This window comes from Balaenoptera physalus (genome assembly GCF_965194825.1).
Source record: "Balaenoptera physalus genome assembly, chromosome: 13".
Lineage (NCBI taxonomy): Eukaryota > Metazoa > Chordata > Mammalia > Artiodactyla > Balaenopteridae > Balaenoptera > Balaenoptera physalus.
This window is the reverse complement of record NC_138892.1, coordinates 9,130,905-9,136,904: the sequence shown is the minus strand read 5'-3', so window position 1 is coordinate 9,136,904 and position 6,000 is coordinate 9,130,905.

Sequence of the window (6,000 nt, the reverse complement as noted above, 5' to 3'; positions counted from 1 at the left end):
TGTGACCACAGCATAACTTAGCGAGAGCTGATTAGTGCACTGGCTATAAGAATGTTGATCAGGGAACGCTTTCTGGGGGAGGCACAGCTGTGGTTACCTGGAGACACCCTAATGAAGAGATGGGAGGATGCTGGGCAACCCACATGCGCCCATGCAAGCGTTCTGGCCACACACGCTTTCTCCTCTCTGGGTTGACGGTCACCAGGATGCTGGTGTATTGTTTCTTCAATGGACACCCCCTCCCCCAGGTTTATAATCAGGCCCCAACCTGCCTCTCCAGCCTCGTCTCCTCACTGCTTTTCTCTTTGGTCCCCACATATTCTTTCCTGTCTCTATCCTGAGTTCACCACAAGAGCAGGCATCTGGGGAAATGACTTCATCTTTCCAAACCTCAGTTTCCCCGCCTGTAAGGGGAAGGATAATGAGACCTCTTGGGATTATTTTAAGAATTAAATGAGTCGACATGGGAAAGTGCCTGGCCCTCCTTAGAAGTTTGTTGAATGAGTGAATGAATAAACAAATGAATGAATAAACACTTGAAGTCTGGTGCCAAAGAATGATACGGCTTATAAAAGAGTCTCTTTTGATTTGGGTTATTACAAATCAGTCTCCTCTGGCTTGAGCACTTCTGGAAAAGCTAATGAAGCAAGCATTTCTGAACCTGCAAAATCGAGGCGGCGGTGACCTCGGCAAGGGGCAGCACTCCCATGAGTGTCATTTTGCAGCAGTTACAGCCTCACCTGCCCGAGGCAAGGACGGAGGAGCTAGTGTCAGCCGGGGCCCCTGAGCAGAGAGACGCGTGCTCCAGGGCAGCTGCTCTCTTCTGAATACTACTCCTCGGGATGCAGTCTCCCGGGAACAGGGCAATTGATTTCTGTACGGCAGACACAAAGACCCACGCAACATGGGACTTGGAGAGACACTGCGACAGTCAATCTTTGCCAGGCACGGCGTTGGCCCTGTGTCTTTTTCAAAGAAGGCAGCCTACCAGTTGGCTTGGTATCCCTTGGTGGATTCTGAAAACCCAGGCACTGAAAAATGCTTCTCCTTGCCAACTAATTGAGCCACAAATGCAGCTCGAAAAGCACATATTTGTTGCAGAACTGCCTATATAATAATGTCAGGTCAGCCCCAAATCCCAGGACTGTGTGAGGTGTGTGGGAAACATGGAGATGGGAAGAGAGAGCTAACATTTATTGAGCATCTACTATGTGCAAGGCACCTTGTAGACATGTTTTCGCGTAATTCTCACAATAACCAGGCAAGGTGGGTGCTATTAACTCACGATGCAGGTGAAGGAACAGAGGCTTCGGAAGGCTGAGTAGTAGGCCTAGGGCTGCAGAGCCCAGAACGGGCAGAGCCTGAACTCAGGTCCCCACTGTCCGATCCCCAGAGTGCGATTCTCACCCTGCCTCCTCCTGTGAGCCTGCACAGCCTCCGAATGGTTGAAAGGGAACATGAGGAGGGCTGGCCTCGGGTCACACTGCACTCTCTCGGGAGCGGGGCTGGATTGAGCTAGGTGGGAGCCTGGGGAAGGGGTTGCTTTTATTGAAATGTTTGTTCAAATGTGAGTAGAGGAGAGGCTGCGTGTGGGAAAGGGGGACTGTGACGGGCTGAATTGTGTCCCCTAAAAAATTACATGTTGGGGTTTTAACCCCCAGTATCTCAGAATGTCTTTCTTTTTTTAAAAAATTAATTAATAAATTTATTTATTTATTTATTTATGGCTGCGTTGGGTCTTCGTTGCTGCACACAGGCTTTCTCTAGTTGCAGCGAGCGGGGGCCACTCTTCATTGTGGTGTGCAGGCTTCTCATTGCGGTGGCTTCTCTTGTTGCGGGGCACAGGCTCCAGGCATGCGAGCTTCAGTAGTTGTGGCACTTGAGCTCAGTAGTTGTGGCTCGCGGGCTCCAGAGCGCAGGCTCAGTAGTTGTGGCACATGAGCTTAGTTGCTCCGCGGCATGTGGGATCCTCCCGGACCAGGGCTCCAACCCGTGTCCCCTGCATTGGCAGGCGGATTCCCAACCACTGCACCACCAGGGAAGTCCCTCAGAATGTCTTTTTTACAGAGGTCATCAGATTGACATGAGGTCATTAGGATGCGCCCTAATCCAACATGATGGTGTCCTGATAAAAAGGGGAAATTTGGACACAGACACATGTGCACAGGGCAGACACGTGAAGAGACGCAGGGAGTTCGCCATGTAAAGGTGGGAGCTGGAGGGAGGTGTCTCCACGCAAAGGAACCCTGATGACCACGACCCTTGCCAGCCGCCACCAGTAGGTGGGAGTGAGGCCTGGAACAGACTTTCCCCTCGCGACCCTCAGATCACACCTTGATCTCAGACTCCTGGCTTCCAGAACGGTGAGATGATAAATTACTGTTATTTTAAGCCACCAAGCTTGTGGCCAAGGAGCCCTAGGACACTAATACAGGGATGACGGTGGTGGCTCAGCTTCCCCTCCCTTGTGGGAGCCCTCAGCTCTGGCCCTCAGTTTGGACAGGCCACTGACTCAACGACGCCAGCTCGACCCACGTTGGACGGCTCAGGTTACACCAGTACGCCCGTTGGAAGTCCCCGCCCCCATCCCAAGGGAGCTGCGGTGAAGACTCGGCTCTCACCTTATCACATTTCCCATATAGACCAGGGAGTTGGACGCGGTCCCGGCGGATCTGCAGGGGCCAGCTGCAGACACAGAAGAGAGAAATCACAGAAAGGCACACGCTCACTCCCAACCCTGTCCCGCCCCCTAGATTATTTTAAAATTCTTTAAAATTCAGAATTCTAATAATCAATTGCTTGTGAATATCAAGCATCTCTATTTACTGTTTTCTTCCATGCTGTGATGGTGATGGGCTGAGAAGCTGTCGAATACTGCTTATGTCCTCATGTTAAACAGCAGAGCGTGGCTGCAAACCTCCGCAGATTAGTCATTGAAATTCACCCTTTTAAAGATTGTCATCTAGGCGTCGAGGCAGACTCAGGGTGGATAATCACCGCTGCCCCTTTCCAGCTCATCTCAAGGATGTGAGGTATTCTGGTCTTTGTGTAATATTGTTCCCAACAGCTCTGGCTTTTAGGGGAAGGAGTGGAGATTAATGAGCCACATGAAAACACTAATTTCCATATATTAGAGATGATGAAATATGTTAATGGCTTAAACAAAGCTAATCTACAAGATTAAGAATGTAAAAGACAATTTTAAGGGCAGAGACTCCATATTGAGTTTTTGGCAACTGATTAGGATGCTGATGCTTCCCTGTGCCAGGAGAGGGGCTGGAGGGGGCACAGCTAGATGCCTCCTGCATCAGAAACCCGGGGGAGGCGTCCCGCCCACTGCTCAGAGCTGTGTGACCTTGAGCCATTGACTCAGCCTCTCTGAGGCTCCAATCCCTCATCTGCCTCGCTCTCTGAAGAGCCATGAGACTAAAGAGAGATGTATTCAAGTGCTTTGCCACCTGTAAGGTGTCCCACAAACGTTAGGAAGCACAAGGCCAAGGGGATTTGAACAGACTGAGCAGTGAAAACCTTCTGAGATGAATAACCGTTAAGCACAACGAACCCATGTACTGAGATTTTCCTCCTGTAGCTTCCTAAGATGCCCTAAAAGAGGAAATCTACAGGCTTCGGGATGAGGCTTGTCGGCCAGCTCCCACCTACACGGCCGGTAGAAGAGCCTCTGGACCTTTGGTTCCTAAGTTGCTTGTCATTACTGTCCCCACTGGGGACCACAGCTGGCGAAGGGCACCTCCCCTCAGTAGAGCCTTGACGATTTAGTGGCCAAGGTGGCAGGGCCACACTCGGCAGTGGTTCCCAGCAACCCAGTAAGCTGGTCTGGGATCTGTCCAGCCACAGACAAGACGGCTGTGCTTGCAAAGGAGCCCACTCCCCGAGGACCGCCAGCCCGGTCCCCACCGCAGCTTTGGGGGAGAAGGCAGGGAAAGCCCGTCCTCCCCGTGGGCTCTCAGGGCCTCCAGGGGCTCCTGTTTATTCAGGGGCACATACATGGACCTCGAGGCGCGGTGGCATCTTCTGTAAGGGCACCTTGTCTCAGGAATGTAGGAAGCTTTGGCTTCGTGTTTCCTGTGTCCTCTTTCACGGTCCCCACGAGGGGAGATATGCCTGCCGGCACTGCCTCGGGTCCTGCTGTGCTCCCACTGAGGCTGGGCCCTGCCTCCCAGCCTCCCACTGCAGACTGACCTCCCTCCCCTACGACCGCCTCTTTCAGCTTCAGACCAGCTTCTCAGTTACATCCCTTCCGGTTCCTTGTCCAAAGGCTCGGCAACCGCCAGCTGACATGGTCCACAGTGGGTCTGTATTGACCGCCATCTGCCCTGTGAAAGGGACAGGCTGCTGTGCCTTCTGGGCCCCCGCATTCCCGGTGTCGCATTTGTTTTCCTCCCTCTTGCTAGTTCTCTTTATCATTGGAATTTGTACTTTTCACGCTGTGTATTTATTCTCACCTTCGGCTTAATCTCGTGTGTTACTGTTTCTGGTTCAGTCCTTTCCCTGTTTTTGGTTTTTTGGGGGTGGAGGGAATACAGGTGGAACAGACAGGTTGAGGGTTAATAGAAGCAGCTCCTCCGGGGACCCCCCGGGACTCTCTCACACAGAGAGTGTGGACGTAAAGCAAATATCACACCACTAGCCCAGAGATAATGAAACTAACCACCAAGACTCACTATGGAGAAAGAGCTCCCCATCACTTTTTCTTTTTTTAATATTTATTTATTTATTTGGTTGCACCAGGTCTTAGTTGCAGCAGGCAAGCTCCTTAGCTGCAGCATGTGAACTCTTAGCTGCAGCATGTGGGATCTAGTTCCCTGACCAAGGATAAAACCTGGGCCCCCTGCATTGGGAGCGTGGAGTCCTATGAACTGCGCCACCAGGGAAGTCCCCCCATCACTTTTTAAAAACTGAAGTATGAGCATATTACTGTCATATGTAACTGAATCAAAACTAATTTTTTCTTTAGTTTCTGTCGGCTGTTTCTGGGTTGCGCTCTGTGGTTTTCAAGTGCATATTATATACTCCAGAGGCAGAGACCCATCATAGAAATGAAAATTCTCCACCGCTGGGGTGAACCAGTGAACGCAATCCCCAATTAAAATCGTGTGTGTGGGCTTCCCTGGTGGCGCAGTGGTTGAGAGTCTGCCTGCCAATGCCGGGGACACGGGTTCGAGCCCTGGTCTGGGAAGATCCCACATGCCGTGGAGCAACTAGGCCCGTGAGCCACAATTGCTGAGCCTGCGCGTCTGGAGCCTGTGCTCCACAATGGTAGAGGCCGCGATAGTGAGAGGCCCGTGCACTGCGATGAAGAGTGGCCCCCGCTTGCCGCAGCTAGAGAAAGCCCTCGCACAGAAACGAAGACCCAACACAGCCAAAAATAAATAAATAAATAAATATTTTAAAAAAAAAATCGTGTGTGTGAGGCTACATGGCATTTCCCAGGTTTAATTATGTGGGAAAAAGAAATTGGGGCAGTCTCTCCACCTCCAAACCAGCTCTTACTATGTTCTAGCTTTCTCCAGGCTCTGCTAATTCGGGTCTAGACATGAAAGAGGGCAGGGAAGGGCTGGGGAGCGTGTGTGGAAGCAGAAAGCTCCTCAGCAACAGGAACCAACAGCACAAGACCCAGAAGGTCCGGGGCGGCCACTTGAGCTGAGCGGTTCTAGAAACTGGGGGCAACCGGCTGGACAGCAGGGTGTGGATGGGGAGGGCAGCTGTGCATGGCAGGAGCTCCAGCTCCTCCCCAAGTAGGGGACAGACAGGCTAGGCCCACCCATCTTCCTCACTTTCCCATCCCAGCCAATGGCACCACCGCCCACCTGGCTACCCTCACCCCGAATTGCGAGGCAGTGCAGCCAGCGGTGCAAGCACAAGCTCTACATCTAGACACACCAGGGTTCCAGGTCTGGCTCTGACCCTTACAACTACCTGTGTGACCCTGAACAAGCAACCTCTGTTTTCAGCCTCTGTTTTCTCATAAGCAACGTGGCA